Here is a 23,339-nt window from a genome sequence, read left to right as displayed (position 1 = left end):
CATTGGGGTTTTGGCTGAGTGGTGAAAAAGCTTGTTCTCATGCCCTGAATTCCTCAAACAGGGAAAAAGGTGACACACCAGTCATATCAAGTTTTAGGACCTCACAAGGCTTTTAAGGAAATGAGCGCTAATGTAGAGGGAGGAGCAAAGTCCAAGAGCTGGCCCCAAGATCCATGAACATTCTGTTTGTTACTGAATTCTACTCTTGGACCTTTAGATAAAGGAAATGGAATGACACATGATCATTGGGGTGTCCTAACCTTAGGTAAATTGGGGCCGTCTGAAATGAAGATGAAACAACATTAACTCGAGTCCCAGTCATGTAGGAGAGAAAAGAAACCCCGTGAAGTTATCCAAAATATTAAAAAACCCAACGCAACAGCACAAAGCAACGAGCCCCCCAGACTTGTGCTGAACTGAGAAGGTATTCAGTGTCTTCTGAATGCAATGAGAAATGTTTAAGAATACATAAGGGATCCCTGGAACAAAGTGGAAAATACTGGAGCAGAAATGTAGCTTAGAAAATCTGGCAGGGTCAGATTCTGTCCTTCCTAAATCTCTCTTCTCCACTATAAGTATTTCACGTGAAAGGCGGAATTTTTCCTGACGAGTAGAGGAATAATCTGGTTTTGGCTTTTTTTCTCTATTGGTGCTGTCATTGCAGAGCCTCACGCGCTTGGGACAATAAAGCCGGTAAAAGTCACGTGGCAAGAGGATCCACGTTTCCAGGACAGCAGTTCTGAGGGTGACGATGAGCCTGAGATGACAGAAATGGAACAGGACCAAGAAATGCAAGTTGCATTTCTCTTTGTTGTCTACATGGCTGTAGTAGTTGGATGCTGTGGGAATATTAATAGCAGCACTCAGGGAATGGGAAACTGACATTGCACACCTCTGAGCAATGAAAGTGGTCTTGGAAAACCGTTCATGCTGCACAGAGTCAAAACTCCCAGCAGCCCATTGCATGTAAATGTGAATATAGAAAGAAAGAGTAGAGCACAAGAAACTAACAGGGTCATTTTGGTTTGACCAACTCCAAACTGAGTTTGGCCAAAAGCCCAAGACACAGTCAGTTTTCTCTTTAAAAGAGGGTTTTTTAAAATAAAAAGCTCTACTCGGTTCCTAGGGAATAAAGCTTTTCAATGGATGCCATTTCTCTGAAGCTCTACAGGTTTAACTTGTGTTCATGGAATTTGATAGTACAATTTAGGATGCTCAAATCCCTTTGTCCTTTTCTAGGTTTCTTTCTTTACCACGCACAGGAAGTGCTAGAGTTTTTTTTTTCTTCTCCAAAGATGATGAACGCCTTAGAGGTATGACAGAATTTCTTTACCATTTTTTATATTTTTTTTTCCTTTTAAATCCTTCCTGTAATTCAGTGAGGAGGAAAAAATGCTGCCTAGTTATCCAAGTTTTCTAGTCAAAATTTGCCACCCTCACTTGTGATCCAAGTTGTGGCAGAATCCTGTGAGAAAGTCCTGGCAAAATGAAGGTCAAGCAAATTTCTGGCTTTCTTTTCTTTCAGACAATTACCGAATAGGAATCTGGACTTGTAGAGTTTACCAAAAACTTAGTCACTTGACAGCTTACATAGACAGTTTGGATCCTTTCAGGTATTTAAATCATCTTTGTCTTTTTCCTCTCTTTCTGGTGTTACCGTTAGGAATGTTGAGTGTTCTTGTCAGCCACATATGTCCCTGTGGTTCTTTGTCCTAATGAATCTGGGGCTTTCTCTTCTGAATGCAGTGAATTTTGTATTTAGAAACAAAGAAAACAACATCCAAAGGAAACATGCACAGTCCCCAAAACCTGCACAGGCCACCAAAACAATTGCTGGTTAGATTTTGTAGAATAGAATCGTAAGACAAGCATAAAGGATGTGCCTTCCACGAGATTGATTCCATAACTCTGCTGAAATGCACTGCTGTGTTCACACAGTTCCCGGCCTACAATCTTCCAGGCAGCCTGATTTACAGGGTGTGTTGAAATGGAGAGCTCAGGCCTCAGTTCTGGGGGTGCTGGTGCTGAGCTTCTAATGCAACAGCTGCAATTTCAGTGCAATTCAGATTGCAGCATGTTGAGGGAAAGTGCTGCTGCCTTTGATTGTTCTTAGCACACCAGGCTGCAGTGGGGAACATTTCTGCTGGAGCCAAGGTGTGGTGGGGGCAGGAGAATAGGAAGGGTGTGAGAATTGATTTCTGATTTTAGTGCTGTGTTGGACATGATTGTTAGAAGCAGCTGCACAATCACACGTGTTTAGGCTGTTAATTGGATGTTTCTTTTGTGCAGAGGGTCCGCAGTTATTTTGTAGATTAGTAGAAGTCAGTGAAGAAAAGGAGGGTTAGGAAGACAGACGTAGATTATTGCTTGAGGTGAGTATGGAACATCTGTTCCCTGGTAAGTCTAGGTGAAAGCTGAGCATTGGGAGGGATTGCAGGTATCAATGTGCATGCAAAATTAAGTCAGGACCTCGAGAAGAGCTTCAAATTTGTAATGAACAGGGACGAGAAGTTTTGTAGTGTAGCGGTGTGTATAAAACATCATGTTGTGTGGTCCAGTCAGGTTAACCACTCCATCTTTGTGTGTTACAGGAGCAGCTTCTTAACTGTATGTAAGGATAGTGAATGTAGAGACTTCTCCTCATAGTGGATTCAGGAACTTCTCTTTACAATTTGTTAGATTTTCATTATTTTCTGGAACGCCAAAGGAAGCATTAGGATACCCTATAGGAAGTGCAAGCAAACCAATAAAGTTTTTACCGATTAGAAGCGAGTCCCGTTTCTTCCTTGAAAGTGTTGCCAGACAAGGTTACTTTGAAAATGCTTTCAAAGCTCTGACAGGGATCAATATCAGCAAAGCCTGTTAGGCCGTGTTTGGGAGCTGGGGCTGAGGCTCTCGTGCCCTGGGGAGCCACGGGAAGGCTCCAGGCCTGAGTGTGCGGCCAGGCCGGGGCCATTGAGCTGCAGCCCATCCCTGGTGGAGGCAAGGGCAAGCAGGAATGCCAAGGGAGCCCAGGGCCGGGCCAGGCCAGGCCAGAGCAGTGCCCACAGCCCTCCAGGAGCGGACGGGCTCTGCCAAGCCCAGCCTGGGCACTGCCCCCAGCCCAGGGACAGGCGGGTGCTTTGTCCGAGGGCTGGGCCCAGGGCAGCAGAGCTGTCACAGCCCCAGCTGGTTCTGGTCTGCGTGAGGCCTGAGCAGGGCCCGTGGGTGCTCTGGGCTGCGCAGGAGCAGCACAGGAGCAGTGGGGAGGCACAGGGCTCAGCCTCGGCACGGCGACACAGCATGCAGGCTGCAGGGGACAGAGCCAATGGCACCGGGCACGAGCAGCTCTGCGGGGCTCAGAGCCTGCAGCAGCTTTGGCCCCGAGGCTGCTCTGTCCCTGCCTGGCTGATGGGCAGGGCTGGAGGCCTTGCAGAGCAGGGGCCATTGTGGGCACGGCTGTCCCAGGAGCTGCCCCCTGGCCCAGCTGGGCCCCACTTGGGCAGGAAGGAGGCTCCCAGCCCCGGCATGGCCGAGCAGCTCCTGCCTCCCCCTGCCTCTGCTCTCATCCCCACGCTGCCTGCTGCCACAAGAGCCCCTGGGCCAGGCTGTCACAGGGCTGCTTTGCCCTCACCTGGCTCCCTGGCACCAGGGCCCTCCTGCTTGCTGTCTCACAGGGCAGCTGTCAGCAGTCAGTCCCTGTCCCTTGAATGATGTGGTCACTTTGAGGTGCTGATACTCTCTGTCTATGTGAGCCCTTCTCCTGCCCACCTTCTCCTCCCCTTGTTGCATTGAGGAACACTGCAGTGTCCTCTGGCTGTTCCTCTGCTGATTGTGGGGTGAGGCAGGTGAGCCTGCAGGACAGGCCCAGAGCCTCGAGGTTTGGTTCATGTTTTAACCTGCATGGATCTCCTTTAAATATAGGTGGAGAAGAAGGAGCAGGCATCTCAAGTTGCTTCAGTTTCTACCAGTAAAAGCAATGTGTTTGTACCTGCTACCAGCAGAAAAGACATGTTTTCCAATAGCCTATTACTAAAAATTTGCCTGTCCATTGAACCAGCACGAACGCATCAGGGATCAGCATCCATTGGCAGAACGATCACTTCTTTAACTAACTACTTACTACAGAACTACAAAAACCACAACACTGCATTTACTAACGGATGGCTTCCATCGAATCTAAGCACTCAACTCTCTTTATGAGGGGTATTTGAGGGACAACAGTAACAAATCCCATTAATAAATTCATAGCACTGGACAAAGGAATACCTGACTGCTTTTTAAGACTTTAATGTACTAGCAAAACTACACAGCTGAACCATTCTATTGTCAAAACTTTTAGAAGGTATTTTCACCCTCATGTTTCTGATGATATAGTTGAGATTATATAAATAATTAGAATCTGTATCTTTTCAGTTTTCCCATTCATGCCCTGAGTATTTTGGTACACCTTCATTTTCTTTTCAATTCAATGGTTTCCCTCCGGTGTTTTAAATCAGATGTTTTAATATTTTGCTATCTGTGCTGCCACTCCGTCGATCTACTGAAGAGGGCCAAGCAGTGCCAGTCTGCCGGCAGGTCCCAGAGGTCGCTCCTTCGGGCGGCCCCGGGGCAGGAGCGGCCCTGGCGCTGCCATGGCCGGGCTCCCCTCAGCTGTCGGCACTGCCAGCCCGGCGCTGCCATGGCCGGGCTCCCCTCAGCTGTCGGCACTGCCAGCCCGGCGCTGCCATGGCAGGGCTCCCCTCAGCTGTCGGCACTGCCAGCCCGGCGCTGCCATGGCCGGGCTCCCCTCAGCTGTCGGCACTGCCAGCCTGGCTCTGCCGAGCGGCCCCGGCGCGGCCATGGCAGGGCTTCCCTCAGGAGCTGGCAGTGCCAGCCCGGCTCTGCCAGGGACTCTGGCACTGCCACGGCGCACGGCAGCTCTGGCACTGCAGCCTCGGCCGGCAGCCAGCTCTGAGGGCTGGGACCCCGCAGCGGCCGCACGCTTCTCCCAGAGCCCGAGCAGCGCCTGCACGCTCCCAACACCGAGCCGGGAATGCGCCCAGGAACAGCGTGGGCTCGGCTCTGGGCACGAACCGCCCCGCCCCTCACACCCGCCCGCCCCTTCCCGCCCTCCGGCCCCGCCGCGCGGCGCCCGCGCTGTCATGGCGGCTCTCGCCCACAAGGCGGCGCCCTGAGCCCTGCAACGGCGCCGCCAACCTTCTGGCACTCTGGAAGGCGCGGGCCGGGACCCGTTGCAAACTGGGCCCTACGTCCCATTTCCTGAAGAAAACATGTCCTGTCATGCCTGGCCTTTACACACTTCCAAGCCTGATCAACAGGAAGAGACGTTTAACCTGTGACACACAGAGCAGCCTACAAGCTCGAAGTGATGGCCAGGGGTTAGAAAAGCAAAGTACTTGTTGCTAGAATTGTCTTCCAAGACTCCAGGCTGGGCACGTTTCACTGATCTCAAACCCAGAGGGAGGTTGACAAAGCTTGGGAAGAAGGATGCCCACTGATAGTGGACACAAAGGATGCAGAATTTCACTTGCTTTAAAATTTTAAAAGTTTAATAGTAATAAATTAGTTATTAAAATAGGAATAAAAATTAGAGAAAAAATAATTTGGACAATTAGAGGTAGGACAATAAAGGGCAATTAAAAAAGCAAAGACTTGCAGATGTCTGGGTGCTCTGCTCTGCCTCAGAAGACACTTTGCTAACAAAGGATTAACCCTTAAAAGTAATAGCCTGTTGCATATTCATATATCTCATACATGATGCCAAAATTCTTTTCAAACAATGGGTGTTTTCTTGTTCTTGTCAACCCCTCCTTCATCTTGTAAATCAATTGTCTTGGTCCCTCAAAATCTGGTTCTTCCCGATAAGGAGGCAATATTTCTTTTCTCAGAGTTTTGGTGTCTTGTTACTGTTATCTCTCCACGAGCTATTTAGAAAAAGTATCTTACATCACAGAGTTTCTGTAGCCTAAAACTATATTCACCACACTACTTTAAAAGATTAGGATAGCACTACAAAAAAGGATGAATACAACATAACTTTCCAACAGAACACATATAGTATTAATTTTAATATTTGCGAAAAGCCAATCATATAATATGCATTTTCCACACCTTCTCTGCTCCTTCTTCTTCTCAAAATATATTGTCAACCTGACTAAAAAAACTAGTTCGAGCCACGGTCAGTGCCTTATTCTGAAAACTTATAGCTTACTAAAAGGTTTAGTGCCTTACTGAGCAGGTTTGAGGCCCTGGAACTGGAGGGACAGACAAGCGATGAAGTGGGCAAAAGTCCTTCTGGAATAGAGGGGCACCTCGGGCAAGTCAGGCAACACCATGCATGGTGACCACCTCTGTTCCAAGGGAAGGCAGGGTGCTTGCAGGCCTTCCCAAAAGCATCTCAAGGGAAGGTTTCCATCTGCCCTGCCCTGTTTGCTTGACTTTAGCTGAATCTTTCTCTCTCTGAAAGACAGGAAGCTCAGGTGTGTTAGGAGAACACTGTGAGCATTGGCAGAGGTGAACAGTCAGGAATCCGGAGGCTTGTGCAACTCTCTTCCATAGGGAGTCCCTTGTTGTATATTTCAAACAAAGCAGAGCCTAAATGGCAAGTCAGCGATTGGGGAAATGCAGCACTGAGACAATAAAGCTGTAACATGCCTTGTTTTGTGAGGGACAAGTAAGACAACCAATGTTCAAACAACACATACTGAGAAGATGAAGAAGAAAACCTAATTTTTCTAAGGTTTTCTAATGTTTATTTTCTTCTCTGTGCCTTTTGAAGACTGCCTATATCCTATTTTCATTGTTTTCTTTTTTCCTGTCTTGAGAATGAATTTTGCATTCTGGATATTTTAAGTCAGACATAAGAAAAGTTCCATATTGTTTGACAATCATGAAAAGGTAAGTTTAGAGGTAACATCCATTGTCTTTGATGATTGGATCAGACTCAATTTTAAATACCCTTGTATGTCCCGCTCATATGCAAAGATGCTAGATTGATCTTGGAAGGGCATTAAACCAAGAAACAAGTACTTCAAAATCTCGGGAGGTGGCTGCCATGGTGAGTTCCCTGAGGTGTCACGGCCCCAGCCCCGCTCCATGGCCGGTTTCCCTGAGGTGTCACGGCCCCAGCCCCGCTCCATGGCCGGTTTCCCTGAGGTGTCACGCTCCATGGCCGGTTTCCTTGAGGTGTCACAGTCCCAGCCCCGCTCCATGTCCAGTGTCCCTGAGGTGTCACAGCCCCAGCCCCACTCCATGGCCGGTGTCCCTGACGTGTCCCAGCCTCAGCCCCGCTCCATGGCCGGTTTCCCTGAGGTGTCCCAGCCCCAGTCTTGCTCCATGGCCGGTGTCCCTGAGGGCTGACAGCCCCAGCCCCGCTCCATGGCCGGGTTTCCTGCTCACTTCGAGGTGCTGTTGCTCTCTCTCTGTGGAGAAAGTACAGGCCAGGGGGCTTGCAGAGTAGGCCCAGAGACACGAGGGCTCTACTCCCTGCTCAGCCCTGTGTCAGCCCTGCTCCTTCCCGCCTTCTCCTCCCGTTGTCAGGTCGCACTGACACTCGGCCTGAGCCCAGCCTTCCCTTTTGGGGCCAAGGGAAATCTCTGCTCCTGCCTCTGGCACAGGGCGCTCTGCCAGCAGGTCAGGGAAGGAGACAGCCCCGGAGAGAGGCATGAGCAGTGGAGGAAAGCCAACATCACTGCAGTCTTGCAAAAGGGCACCAAGAAGGAGCCAGGAAACTGCAGGCCCATAAGCCTCAGCTCCATCTCCAGAAAGGAGACAGAGCAGCTCCTCTTGGATGCCATCTCTAAGCCTGTGGAATAACAGGAATGGAAACCATGCTTGACCAATCCCCTAGGCACCTGTGCTGCAGTGCCTGGTTGGGCTTGTGAGGGGAGAGCAGTGGCTGTTGTCAGCTGGGACTTCAGCAAGGCTTTGTCCCTGCCTCCCATAACAGGCCCCTGAGGCAGCTCAGGGACAGTGGGGCAGAGAAGTGGACAGGGGAGCTCCAAACTCAGGTAGCTGTGATCTCAGGGGGCCGTGCTGGGCCCTGTTTGCCTTATTCCCCAGGGTCCTGGCAGAAGGGACGGAGTGCTCCCTCAGCATTTGCTGATGGGACAGAACTGGGAGCAGGGCCTGAGGCACCACAAGGCTCTGCTGCCCTTCAGTGAGACCTGGACAGGCTCGAGAGTTGAGCAGAGAGGAACCTAATGAAGTTGCACTGGGAAAAGCCTCTAGAAGAGCTTCAGGCTTTGTAATGACCAGGCAACACAAGTGTTTTAGTAACGTGGAGTCTATAACGTTGTCTTGTAATGTCCAGTGAGGGAAACCACTGCTTCTCTGTATGTTATCCGACCAGTCCCTTGTATGTACGTCAAGAAAGTCTTTGAGAGAAATATGAAAGAATTCAGAAACTTCCCCTGGTATTTTTTTGGATTTTCACAGTTTTCTGGAATGCAGGGTATGTCTAACACTACAGCTGGCGGATGGTTTAGCTTCAAATTTTCGGATGCTTAGAATTTAAACCAACCTAAAGAAACATGGGCCACCCTAGATTCATCCCTGAATGTGAGTGAATTCTCTCCACAGCATTACAGTCAATGTAACGGCACAAATATCACGGCACCAATGAAATTACCCACAGGAATATTTTTGATTTGTGGAGACAGGGCGTGGAATGGTATACCAGCTAAACCACAGGGTGGACCCTGTTTTTTGGGAAAATTGTCATTGTTTCACCCTAATGTATCCTTGCTAATGCAACTGAGTCAAAATTCAAACAGGAAAAGACGCAGCATACATGACTTAGACTGCAGCCAGATAGGAGATCCACAGTTTTGGGGTACATTCAAACAAGTGGTGGTTTCAACTATCTTGCCAGGACGATCTGCCAGTAAAGCCATGAATTTAGGAAAACAATTAGGATGCTGGGCAAAGGACGAGCTGAACAAGACATCACAAATTCTAGATATGCTAACCGCAGATGTGCAAAGTGTTAACCATGCTGTTTTGCAAAATAGAGCTGCTGTAGATTTTTTGCTCTTAGCACAAGGGCATGGATGTGAAGAGTTCGAGGGAATGTGTTCCATGAATCTGTCTGATTATTCGGTGTCCATTCACACTAAGATAAAAGAACTGCAACAGGGACTTCACAATCTCAAGGAAGAAGAAGGTTTAGGAATTGACAAATGGCTTAAAGGCTTAGGACTTGGACCATGGCTGAGGAACCTTGTGATCTATGCTATAGGACTACTGGGTGTAATTTTACTGTTCTTGCTTATTTTGCCTTGTACCTTTAACTGTATTCAAAACATGGTCAGCCGTAAAATAGCAAAAACCTGGCAGACTAATCTCCTTGCTCAAGAAGAAAACGGGGGAAATGTGGAGAGTTTTATTAATAGTTGGTTAGCTGAGAAAGGCCATACTGACAATAATGCCACTGGTTAAGCTGAGAGAAGGAAGTCAGCAGTCAGTAAGCTGAAAGGAGAAGTCAGCAGTCAGTGACCAATGACAGGCAAGGACACAATGCCCTTGCCGCAACATGAGGATAGGGAAGAGAGATTCTCCCTGAGAATATGTAGAAAGTATCAAAAGTAGAACCATAAGATTGCAGAAGTAGACGTAGTTGCTGATATGTAACTAACCAATCCTGAGCTCAACTTTTGCAATATGTATGAAGCTCATTATGAACTGTATTTAACCTGCTGTACTAATCAATAAAATTGGGCCTGTGATGATCTAATTGATGTCCTGGTCTCCTTCCGTCGACAGGGAGAAGCATAAGGCAGGGAATACAGTGTTTAAACCAATTGGGAATTACAGGGGAGGGGAAGAGGGTAAACAAACCAATGAGACCTCAAGGGATACAAAAATGACAGGGAAGTTTCTGGAGAAAGGGGCAGGAATGAGGAGGGATTGACATTGCTCCTCCTAGGAGAAGGAACAGGGAACGTTGAGGAACAAAGAACAGGTCTTTGGGAAGATGGAAACCCAGGGCAAAACCAACAAGAGAGGTGCAAAGGAACAATCCATTAAGGATAAAATATGGTATAACAATAGAAGAGACTGGGAGGGGGGGGGGGATTTTAGAACTGACCATTGAAACTGAATTGCAGTTGAAAACACAATAGAGACACACCGCAACACCCCAGTGTGGTAGTCTGTTATTTTACAGTTTGTTCTCTGTAGTAAGTTTTAAATATTCCTTGTTATATGTTTGTAATGTTTCATTCCACTTATCCCACTTGGTTTCTCTGGTGGTTCAGTCCTGAGTTGTTTATTCACCAAGTATATGTCAATGCCCCTGTCCATCAAAGACAGCACAGCCTTTTGTTCTGGTGTGTACCCTGTAGTTCATCCCTCCCTCAAAGCAAGATTGGATTTCAAGGTTTGCTCCTTCCCCTTGTTGGTTTCTATTGGATAGCCCTTGCCCTGCACTCCTTCCCCAATGCCTTCCCCTTGGTAAAAGGTTGTGTCACTCCCCTTCTTCCCTCCCTTCCTTAAAAATCAGTGTTTTGCCCTCAGTTATTGTCACTTGTCCCTGACTCCTCTGGGGACATAAACCTTCCTTAGAACTCAAACAAGTGATCTCTCTCGGTTCCTTCGCCTCGGTCCCTCGTACTGGGTTGCTGCTGTGTCACCCGTGCCACAGGTGTCGGCTGCAGGGAGCTGCGAGCCCCTGTAGGCACCACCAGCCGGGAAGGTCCCTGTAGGGATCCAGGGGCAGCCTCTCTTGTGACTGTCCATGGGACTCAGGCAGTGAGCTGGCCAGAGAACATATTGCCTGTGGCTGCAGCCACAAAGTTACACCCCAGTGCACAAGGGAAGAGCTAGAGATGGCACCACTCTGGACTTCTGCCATGCCCTGGACACATCAGCCCTGCCCTGCATCCTTGTCCCTCCTTTGGTGAGCTATGGATCTGATGGAGGCACAGTTTGGAGAATGAGCAATTGCCTGGCTGGTCACATCCAGGGGGTTGTGGTCAATGACTCAGATGCCCGATGGACGTCAGTGACCAGTGGTGTCCCTCAGGGTGACAGCAGAAGCTCCCTGGACACTGGGGACTCAGTGTCCTGGTGGTGCTGCTGGACAAGAGAGCTGGAGGGGCCTCCAAAACAGAACTGTTGTGATTGCCCAAGTCTTTCAGACTTGCTCAGGGAATGAGGAGCTGATTGAAGTGAAAAGATACTGAGAAACCACACAGTCCCTTCCCTGGGAAGAAACGTCTCCCCATCCAAACTTCCTCTCCCTGTCTTTATCCCACTCCAAGAGGAACAGACATGTATATACATCTATCTATCTATCTATCTATCTATCTATCTATCTATCTATCTATCTATCTATCTATCTATCTATCTATCTATCTATCTATGTCTGTCTTAGTTATTTAACTATCTAGCGATCTAAGTATCTACCTATCTTCCGATATATCTACCCATCTATCTATCTGACAAAATAATTTCAGCTTTAAATTAAATCTCTTTATTTATCCTTATCCTATGAAGTAGTGTTTAGAAAGAAGTTTTATTTTGTACAATTACATTGATTAAAGACAGTAAATAACAGATCATTTTAAGTTGTCAAATATGGAAACTGCAGCAAATTCCTCCCTGACTGACAGTGATGAGTGCCTGCTGTCAGGGAGGGATCAGAAGGTCCTGTCCAGAGGGTGGGAGCAGATGTATGCCCTCTTCTCCAGGATCTGCTTTGCAGCTTTTTTAATGCAATCATCCCGGTTTTCATCGGCATCTCTGGAGAAAGAGAGAAAAGTCATCTAAGGGAGCATAAAGAGCCGTTGTAAATTTCTTTCAAGAAGTGGTTTTGAGTACAAATGCAAGAGTGAGTGCCAGGAAGAAACTGAACATTGTCTTCTGAAAGAGATTGATTATTACAGACTGAGATTCGCAGAGCCAATGCACAGCTGGTCAGTACATCCCAAAGAGTCCAAATCCCTCATATCTATCAGTCACTTGACAGGAGTCTACACATAAAATATAGATTTTATATTGCTCAATAAAGAACCCAGGCTGTTTGCTTTAGCAATGAAGTGAAGAGACTCTTCTCAACAGGTTCCGTCTGTGCTGCTTGTTTGAATTAAAAGCAGAGAAAAACTCTTCTGTTGGTTACAATGAGACAGAGTAAAGATCCATTCTGAATTAGGTGAAGTGTCTAAGAAAGGTGAAAAGTCTGTGAGACCAAAACTGAAGGAAAATCTCGCATGCAGAGACAGCAAGGAGACAGAGAAAGAAAAACAGAAAAGACCACAAGGTCGATTTGCCCCCGACTTAGAAATTCCTTTGATAAAGAGGAACTGGTGCTAAATTTCACGCGGAATGAATATGTATGAACTTATTGTGAAACTGTATGCATATGCATTTGGAAGGGGGATAAAAGAAGACCTGAGGTCTTCAGAGGTACGCATGCCTTGTTGGGGGACTTGCGTCCGGCGCGCATCGTAATAAAAGCATACCAGGCTCTACAACTTTTATAAAGTTGTGATGTTTCTTCTTTTCTCAGCAAAACATTATGGCAAGCCAGGCAGGAGTTCTCTGTCCCCGCAGGGGCAGGGGGGATAGACGGACCTCCAAGGCACGCCCTAGGATTTTTTCCTGTGGGGCTCCGCTCGTCTCAACTTGCCACCTGCGAGGACAGACAAGGACCTGCTGGCCTGCGGAGGAAGATACGGTATGTACTGAGGGGCCCCTGGGGGAGGGAAAGGAGAGCAAGGGAATAAACCACCCAGAGACGTCTGGGTTCAGCTGATAGAGCAGCTGTATTAGAGACGGGGTTCATCGTTCTGATAGAGCAGACCGCAAGCAGTTCTGGAGGTGAGCCAGGTGAACCCGTGTATGTGTGTGTTGGGGGTTCATTGTTCTGATAGAGCAGAACTACTAGAGGCTCTGGGGGTGAGCCGGGTGAACCCGTGTATGTGTGTTGGGAGTTCATAGTTCTGATAGAGCGGAACTGTTGAGCCCGTGTGTGCTTTGTATGTGTGTGTGTGATGTCCGGACGCTGTGTTGCTGTATGGTTAATGTGTGCATTGTGTGGTCAGTGCACTGTGTTTCTAATCGTGCAAGTGTATAAGTGTATGGTGTATAAAAGAGAGTAGATCTACAGTGCCGTACAGTGTGGGGGGGGTGAGTACTACCCGTGTTTGAAGCAGCTGAGTAAAGCCTGAGGCGCCGGCTGCAGCGGGCTGCGGGGGCAGGGAGAGAAGTGCCCTGCGGAGAAGCGAGTGGAGGAATGTCAGTGATGGTATTTATTGTGTTTAAATGTAGTGATTTGTGTAGATTTAGTACATTTTAACCGTGAGTATGAGCTCAGAGAGTTCCTTTGCCTTGGATGTTTGTATTTGATCTCTAGACTGTGTGCTGTTATTTTGATTGTGTCCAAGAAAAATTGATGTGAGTAAATGCTGAATTATGGTATGCTCTGTTGTGTTGAGAAAAGTGAGCACTTTGAGAGATATGCCCTTTCCCAGTGATTTTGTGTGGTGATTTTCTTCCGCTGCATTGTGGTAATTTGATTCTCAGATTGTATAGTAGTGTTGGTGAGATTTTAAGCTTTTGTTGCAACAGGAGTAGCATTTTACATAGGAGAACTATAGTACAGTGATTTATGCTTAACTACGATAAAGCGAATTAAAGGAATTCCAAGAATTCTCCCCCTCACAGCAATTCAAGCCTTGGCTCTAGTGAATTTGAGGTAAAGGGGGGGTGTGGGTGGATGTGTCCGTGTCTGTGGGCATATCAGAGTTTCGGCTGTGACTAGCACAGCCTTTTTGCAAAGCAGTAAAAGAAGTGTAAGTAGGCACAGTACTTAATTAGATTGTGCAAGAAGAGAACTAGAAAAGACATATTTTGTTTGATCAGAACATAGTGTCTATGTCATGTTTTTGATTAGCATGCTGTGTGAGGTGACAGTGGCTGTCCCCTGGGCACAGGGACAGCTCTGGCTGCCCCGTCTCCCCAGGGAACACGGGAATGACCTGTGAGCAAAAGCTGGATGTGCAGGTATTATTGCAGTGCGGTGTTTATGAGAATCACTGGTATTACTGTTTTGCTGACAGGGCACATGCCCCGAGTGTAAATTAGAGGTTTCTGGTCAAGCGGATTCAGAACCTAAGGTCTTAGAGCTTGTGTGGGAGAACCACATCTGATACCTGCCACCTGGAGCTGTGTGTATAGGAGGAAAGTTGAGAAACTGCTGTGAAGGTCTGTAAAAAGGTTTGAGTGGAAGCGAGATAGGGCAAGGAGAAATAAATAATGAGAACTGACCGGAGCAAACAGGTTCCTAAATTAGCCCCTTTTGGGAGGGGCTCACTGGGAGGAGGTTGCCAGTAAGAGCAGCTCAGAAAATAAAAAGATTTATAATACTTCATTGCTGTTAGTACTGTTTTATAATAGGAAGATAAATGGATAAATGGGATAGATGTTTTGTATGCTGAATGTCTTTTTCTTTTAAGAAATCACCCAGAATGAAAAAGAGACTGTAAGATCAGACCGCCCTCTGGTCTTGGCCCTTGAAAAAGGAAAACAAGGCAAAGAGAAAGTAAATCAAACATGTTGTTCAGCATGCAGCATAAGATAGCAACGTATGAAATCAGGCAAAGATTATCATGCTGAAATGCAAAGCAGTCTGAGAAGGCATACTTGTGCAAACCTTTAAAGTAACATGTGTACTATGTGTACCTAAAAGCTTTTGTACAATTAGCCCAATTTGCTAAACATTCTCAAATGAGAAAGGTTACTCTGGAGGCAAATGATACAAAGAGGTTAGGCTTAACATTAACAGACACTGAAATTAAAGACATTAGTAAGGAGATATTGGAATAAGTAAACAAGTTTTCAAGTAAACAAGTTTTCAAGGGTATGGGCCTCTGCTGTACCAGGGAGAGTGAAAGATGCTCCCCCATGAGCATCAAGCTTAAGGAAAGAACACAACTAGTGAGAACTGAGTAGTACCCTCAAAAGGAAGATAAGGAAGAAATTAGCCAAATAACTGATAGTACTGGATTAAGGGCTGTCAATAAGATAACACAGAATTTATACCCTGTGGTAGCAAATCCATATACCTTACTAACTTGTTTAACACCTGAGCTAACCTAGTTCCCTGTTTTAGGCCTAAGAGATGCCTTCTCTTGCCTCCCTATCCACGAAGCCAGCCAGAAAATTTTTGCATTCAAACACAAGCTCACATAGTCCATGTGCCTGAAGGCTTCAAGATTCCCCACTCCGATTGGAGAACAGCTTGCAAAGACCCAGAGTCCCGGGAAGCTCCACAAGAGGAAAGGAGGCTGTTGCAGTACGTAGACGATCTTCTAGTAGCCACTCGGACGAGGGAAGCAGGAGAAGCCTGGACGGTAAGCCTTTCGAATTTCCTAGGACTCCAAGGACACAGAGTCTCAAAGAAAAAGGCACAGGCAGTGAAACAGAAGGTAATCTACCTGGGGTAAGAAGTGAGTGCGGAGCAGCAGACTTTAAGGCAGGGAAGCCGTATGCCAAACCCTGAAACCCCAGACAACGAAGGAACGCTGAACCTTCTTAGGCATGGCAGGGTAGTGCCAGCTGTGGGTTTATAATTATGGACTGTTCGCCAGACCCCTCTATGCTCTTATTGCCAATGGAAACAGATCTCCAGTGGACAAAAGACGCCACACGGGCCTTTCGCCAGCTAAAGAGTGCCCTCATGTTGGCTCCAGCTTTGAAACTTCCAGATGTAAGTAAAGCACTTTTTCTATTTTTCCACGCAAGGAATGTCCCAGGGAATATTGGCTCAGGACTTGGGTCCATATCAGAGGGCAGTTGCTTACCTCTCCAATCAGCTAGATGCAACAGCCAAAGGATGGCAGGTTGCCTCAGAGCTGTAGCAGCAGTCATGCTGAATATTCAAGAGGCATGCAAGTTTACCCTGGGACAAAAATGGCTGTGCTAGTGTCCCACACAGTGTCCGCAGTACTGGAAGCAAAGGGTGGCCTCTGGCTTTCACCACAGAAGTTTCTGAAATACCAGGCCATCATGGTAGAGCAAGATGATGTAGAGATAGTGGTGACTAATATTGTCAACCCAGCTTCTTTTCTCAGTGGAAATCAAGGAGAAGCAGTACACCATGATTGCCTGGAGACCATTGAAGCTACCTACTCCAGCCGCCCAGACCTAAAGGACACTCCTCTGGACGATGCAGAGACCTGGTTCACTGACGGGGGCAACTACGTTGGCAATGGGAAGCGACATGCTGGGTATGCAGCGACCACCTGCAGAGAGGTAATCGAGTCTGGACCCTTACCAACAGGTACCTCTGCGCAGAAGGCTGAGATAATTGCCCTGACCCGTGCCCTGGAAAGGGCAAAAGGGAGGAGAATAACCATCTACACAGACTCAAGGTATGCATTTGGAGTCATACATGCACATGGAGCCATCTGGAAGGAGACGGGACTGCTGACCTCACAGGGAAAGAAGAGACAATCCAGCTGCTGGAAGCAGTTCAGCTACCTGAAAAAGCATATTAAGGCACACCAGAGAGTGAGCTTAAAATTGGAGGAAAGAAATGAGCTGGCGGATGGAGAGGCAAAGAAAGCAGCAAAGGGTGAGGTACAGATTTTCCTCGAAGGTAAGCCATAATACAATAATACTAATCAAAAGAGATGTACAAGTGCAAGGGGTGGGCTACCATTGGAAGAGAGCTAGCAATCCCTTCCCATTTTCATGGTTACAAGTGAAGGAAGGGCACTAGAAAGCACACTAGGGCCGAACTACTTAAAAGCCTTTTATAGAGTGTGGCTCCTTTTTCGAAATGACCGAGGCTGCGAGTGATACAGAGTGCATTGAAAGTGTTGACTTCGAAGCAGTAATTTCCACAGGCTTTCTAGAACACACATCTGATTGAAACAATCGTTGTATCGTTGTCAGGAATTTATATGCCACTATCACTCAGGTAAGCCGACAATGTGATCCTTGCCTCCAGACTAACCCCAAAATACCCCCCCAGCCAAAACTCGGTCAGACTGGGAGAGGCCATGGGCCTGTACAGCAGTGGCAAATTAACTTTTCAGAACTCCCAAGGAAAGGGGGGTATCAGTATTTACTGGTATTGATAGATACATTTTCAGGGTGGCCAGAAACATTCCCCACCAGAACTGTCAAAGCTCAAGAGGTGACCAGATTATTTTTATAAGGAATAATACCATGCTTCAGAGTTCCAGCTACGATATCCTCAGATAAAGAATCACATTTCATTTCCAAAATAGTGCAACAGATTAGTAGCCATCTGGGCATAGATCAGGAACTTCACACCCCATACCACCCCCAATCAAGCGGCCAGGTGGAGAGAATGAATCATTTGATTAAGCAGCAAATCATAAGACTGGGGCAAGAAGTTAATCTACCCTAGCCCAAGCTCTTCCACTAGCACTATTGCAAATTCAAACTAAACCCTGATCTAAAGGAATGCTGAATCCTTTTGGAATGCCTTATAGAAGACCATATAGAATAGAAGGTTAATGTCCAGAATGTCCATCTACATGGTGGCATTAAGCAAACAGCTCAGAATAATTGAGAAACATGTGGCTGGAACTCGGAGCAGGGAGTTAGATAGCCTGGGGATGATGTATATGTTAAGTCTCTTACAGAGAAGACCTCGGAACCACAGTGGGACAGACCACTGCGAGTACTTCTCACCACCTTCACTGCAATCAAAATCAAGGAGCAGAATGCCTGGATCCATCACTCTCGGGTGAAGAAGGTCCAGAAGCCCCTTCAGGAGTGACACCAGGAGACAATGAACTGAGACTAAAACTTAGTTGGGCAAAATGAGTATATTGCGGTCGGGAATAGTTCATACTTTAGTTTACAGAATTGCTTTGTATGTAATTATAACTGAAGTTTTAAAACTAGAGAGTACCTCTATCCAAAGCAATGCTGAATGGCCTTGGTCCCAGGCATTTAATCAGTATACTGGATCCATGGGAAAACCTTCTGAGATAAAAGATTTAAACATATCTACTGTAGTAATCCACGAGAATCAGGTATGTGAGGAGCAAGAATGGCAGGAACAGGAACTGTGGACACTTCAAAGAATCTGAGGAGAAGAAATCAAAGTAAAGTGCTGGGTCATCAATAGGAGGGCTTATGAGAGACCAGATGTAATTAGTGTCTGAACCTCCCCTGGTGTATATGAACACCAGGAAGTCTGTGATAGCCTAAGTGAATCAGACTGTTGGTGTAATTTCACCTTGATACAGCCTGCAGAAGTGACCTGCCTTTGAGCTCAAATTACTATTCAAAGTGGACACTGCACTTTTTACCACAGCAGGGCCTTATACACCCCATACTAGTTCAGACTCTACCCAAACTCCAAACTTGAACCTAACGTAGTAAAGAATGTGACTGAACAACAGCTATTATTCAATCCAGAATGGTCTCTCAAACATCTAGAGCTGATAATGCAAATTAACATCTCAAAAATCCAACCAGCCTGCCCATCTTTCCTAAAACTTCCTTTGAGGGCTGGACAACATGGTTACAAAAACAGGCATATCTCAGGAGCAGAACAAGAAAGGAAGGAGCCAGCTCTCCTGGTGCTTAAAACCAGGAACACCAAGAAATCAGTTTCCGTAAGTCATTTTCTAAGCTGGTTGGCTGAACACCCAGCCAATGGCTGGTAAAGGGTGTTGAACTGCAGCATTATTAACCCAAGCAAGGAAGGTGATTTTCTTTATTTATAGCTATCCCTTTTCCTACTGAGATTTGGATCAGTGATTGTCCCAGTCTGAGGCGGTTGGATTCTATTTAAAAGAGGTAGAGAGAGACACCCCCTCAGAGCTCAGTAGCAGGCTGTAGGATTTTGAGCATCACTTTTGTGCTGAGTGTTTCAAGTAGCAGAAACCTGATCCCAGTTTCTTCTGAGGCGCTGCAATGAATTTAGGCTCTTCTCTCAGACTTCCCCTTCATTATTTACTTGAGGCTTGGACCTGCCCTGAACACCGTCCACAGCTTGATCTTAGCTAGGGGCAAGGTGGGTGAAGTTTTGTAGACCAGGAGAGACATTCCTGCTTGCCACACATCTGGGAAATCAGGTGCTTTGGAGAGGGAAGGAGATTCCCTGAGGTCTCTACATTTCAGAACAAACATCTGCCTCAATTATGACCTAAACCTCTGTCAGATACACTTGTGAAGTGTGTCTGAATTTGCAGTGTGAGCCCCTCTGGCAGGGAGGGATGGTCATGGACAGAAAGCAGTTCCTGTTCCCCATAACAAACATCTAACTGGCATATTAGGGACAAGATTAGGAGTTTTAAATGGAATTGATTCAGAAATACTGGTGAATAAACTGGCCACTGCAGCAGGTAGCCTTTCAACAAAATTGAAGCAGCCTTTATAGTAATCTCTATTGGCATTAGGAACTAGCCGGTGACAGATTTCAAAAGTACTGCCAAAGTAAGGAAGTATGAAAAGGCCGGGGACCAAGACCACAAGTTGATAGTAGAAGCACTTAGTATAGTTCAAGATAATGTGTCTTTAGCTTTCAGTTGTATACAAGCACAGTTAAGGATATAAGCAACAGCAGCTCTGATCATATGAGAAAGGGGTGAAGGTAATTTTCCAGCTGAAATTCAAGAAATTGTGTGGGATAATGCAATTGATATTGAAAGGAAGTTTCAATCCTGGCGGACTATGGTGAATTTCACCTATGATCCTGTTTCTAATGTGGCAACTGCCTTTGTGCTTACCATACATAATGCCACTGTTTATGTTATCCATCCCATCGTTGCCCTAGAATTAAACCATGAAAAAACAATACTCTATCCTTCAGAACATAGAGTGTGGGAGCGAAAGATGAATGGAAAGTGGCAGACAGTAAACTTGGAATCCTGCATTACTAGAGAACAGATGGGATTCATTTGTGAAAGCAATACTATTAATGTGCAGGATGCGTGTTTGGACACTGAACAGAGTATTTGTCACTTTGAAATTCATCCAGTCACTGACCAGAAAACTGTGCTCGTATATGCTAGAAAAGGGTGTATGCTTGAGAACTGCTTGTGCTGCTGTACAAATTGATAGCAATGATGTTATTCTGTCTAGTAGAAACCATTCTAATCTCTGGTTTTGTAATTTTGTTAAGATTATTGGGTGTGATTTTTCGTATTTGGTACCAGTAACATCCCACCAGCTGATTTAAGCCAATTACACAATGTATCATAGACTACCACCTACCCCTATTGGGATGAACCTTACATTGGTAAAACAATTAATTAAGCACCAAGACCTATTGGAAGGCTTGAAAGGAATCCAAGGAAGTGGAAAGAAAACCTTAATTACTGTCCAACATGATACAAAGGAGATAAGCAGAGTTCTACAAAGAATAAAACAAAATATGGATCATCACTGGTGGGATGTGATCTTTGGGTGGTCACCAACTGCGAATGGAATCTTTAATAAGTTGTGCCACCCCATTGTAGTTTTACTAATATTAGTTGGGATAAGTTTAGGATTATCTATTACATTGTTAATTTGGAACTGTAGAATGCTACAACAAATAGCTGTACTAACCTCTTTGTCAAACGTCATGGTGAAGCGTTAAAAGACACTTATTGTAGTGGAGGTTTACCTTAAGTAAAAGAATTTGCTAATTTCCTAGGAAAGGGGGGAATGAGACAGAGTAAAGATCCATTCTGAATTAGGTGAAGTGTCTAAGAAAGGTGAAATGTCTGTGAGGCCAAAGCTGAAGGAAAAACTCGCATGCCGAGACAGCAAGGAGACAGAGAAAGAAAAACAGAAAAGACCACAAGGTCGATTTGCCCCCGACTTAGAAATTCCTTTGATAAAGAAGGACTGGTGCTAAATGCAACGCGGAATGAATATGCATGAACTTATTGTGAAACTGTATGCATATGCATTTGGAAGGGGGATAAAAGAAGACCCGAGGTCTCCAGAGGTACGCATGCCTTTTTGGGGGCTTGCGTCCGGCGCGCATCGTAATAAAAGCATACCAGGCTTTACAACTTTTATAAAGTTGTGAGGTTTCTTCTTTTCCCCGCAAAACAACATCACCCTACCAAAAGTTTCATAAGTCTGTGAAAGACATAAGACCAGAAAAATTATTCCATTTTATAGTACTTACCGTCTTCTAATTCAGCCATGGGATAATTAGGCCATAATTCATTACACCAAATAACGGTATAAAGCACTGGAAAAGAAGTTATATTTAAAACTAAGTTTTAAAATAGTGAATGAATTTCATAAAGAAAACCACGTTTTAACATTGAACTGGAGAAAATTTGCTTGTGCTGAAACACCACTCTTCCCATGAAACTTTTCATGAGGCAATAAATAAGCACTGTCCTGTCCTGAACTGTGCTGCCCAAACACTGCTGAGAACTTGCTGTGCCTCTGCCCTGTGCCCCTGGGGCTGCTCTTGGCCAGGCAGCCTCAGTGGGAGCCAGCACTGGCTGCAGCCCCAGTGGGCCCACCAGGACAAGGCCCAGCAATTAAGAGGCCAATGAAAGCTCAGGGCAGCAGCAGAACCATCAGCAGAGTTCTTTGGACAACCATGGACTGGCCACTCCTCGACAGCAGCATGACTACGAGTCAGGCCAGCAATGCTATGGAGCACAGTTATAAGAAAACCGTGGAGAAAAATCAGCAACTGACCGCCTGATCTCATACAGCTTGCGAATGCCAAGATAGCAGCCTAGCAGCACAAGTGGCACAGTGCACACTATCACCACTGTGCCTATCATGCATTTCCTGCGCACATCCTGGGGGCAGACAATTCTTGGGAGGCGCACTGGATCCGGGCCATATATTCCTGCTTCAGTGATAACGTCTGTGGGAGCAATGGGGAGCGTGAGCCCGCGCTGTGCTGCACTGCTGAGCTGGCAGCACGGTGGATGCGGGCAGGACGTTCTCCATTTCCCCCAGAGCTGGGGCCTGCAGGCACCTTGCCACCCCTTGGCACAGGCTGTGCCACCCAACAAAGCCCAGCAGGCCGGGAGGAGAGCCCGGGGGCAGCACAGCTGCTTGGGCAGTGGCTGCTTGGAGGGACACGGACCAAAGCCATCCCTGAGCAGCCACTGCCAGCCCTGGCCCTCCCTGCCCCGTGACAGCTCCCCCAGCCCCAGGGACACACACCCAGGCCCTCTAAAAACACAATGGAGCCTTGCTCTCTCCCTCTGCCCTTTCCCCACCATGGTCACCCCATGCAGTCGCTCCCAGGTTTCAGGACATGTCCCACATGTAGGGACCCCAGCAGAACTGCTCAGACTGGCTGAGCCTGGCACAGCAATCACCTTCTGTGGCACTGTCTGGCATCTCCTCACTTCCTGTATCAGTGGCTAGCACGGGTACATTGCGTCCTCCAGGATGTGCTGCCTTCCGGAAAGACTTTTGGTCCATCTCTGGAGAAAGGAAAAGGGAGAGCTGGATCAGGTGGAGCCACTCCCCATGGGGGAGGTGGCATCTTCAGGAGATACCACTTGTGAAAGACATGGATAAGGACCATGGAAAGGCCAAGGCTCTTGGGGCTGCCACAGGACCCTCCCTCCTCCAAAGATCTGCCACTCCGGATCTGCCCAGAGAATGGGAAAACCCAGGCTCATGGTGCAGTTTGAACTCCCTGTCAGTTGATGCCCAATGCCTTCCTGCAGAGGCTGGGGAGAAGCTGCAGCCAGGCCAGGCTGGCAAACAGCCCTGCAGGGCGTGGAAGCAGCAGCGGGGCAGTGAGGCTGCCATGGATCCCTTCTGGCTGTGCCGGGCACGGCGTGTCCAGATGTGCAGCCAAAGCCCCTGGCTGCTGAGCCCCAGGACAAGGCTGAGGGAAGTGCACCTACAACGGCATCTCTCCAGATCAATCAGGATTTGGTCCAGTTGTTTGGATGCCTCCAGGGGCACATTCTGTTTTGTAGGTTTGTTCCTCCCTCTCAGAGGACCTTAGGAGAAAATATTTCCATTTCACCAGGAATAGATCCCACAGAAGCAAGGCTCAGCCTGTGGGGTCAGCAGGGACACACTACTCACCCCTACGATGGGAGCTGGGCTTGTGTGCAACATCCACCAAAGGACCTGGGAAGATCTTCCCTGCAGACACACCTGTAACTCAAGAGCCACAGAAGCTTCTGTCACCTGGTTCCTGCCAGGTTGTCAATGATTATTCTCTCAGAACTTACCTGCAGAAGCTCCCATGGGTTCCAAACCATCTTCCATCCCAGCTGCTGGCAAAGCCATTCCAGCATTCTCATCTAGAAGGGAGCACAGACCAGACCCATTTCCATGGTGTGCTGGCATCCCCCTCTGCCTATGGGAACTGGGCACTGCAAGGGGATCGGGTAAGGCTGTGGAAGCCAGATGTGAATGGACAAGGCCAAAGC

The sequence above is a fragment of the Melospiza melodia genome, chromosome 10 (assembly GCF_035770615.1).
Source record: "Melospiza melodia melodia isolate bMelMel2 chromosome 10, bMelMel2.pri, whole genome shotgun sequence".
Taxonomy (NCBI): domain Eukaryota; kingdom Metazoa; phylum Chordata; class Aves; order Passeriformes; family Passerellidae; genus Melospiza; species Melospiza melodia.
This window is presented reverse-complemented; position numbering follows the sequence as displayed.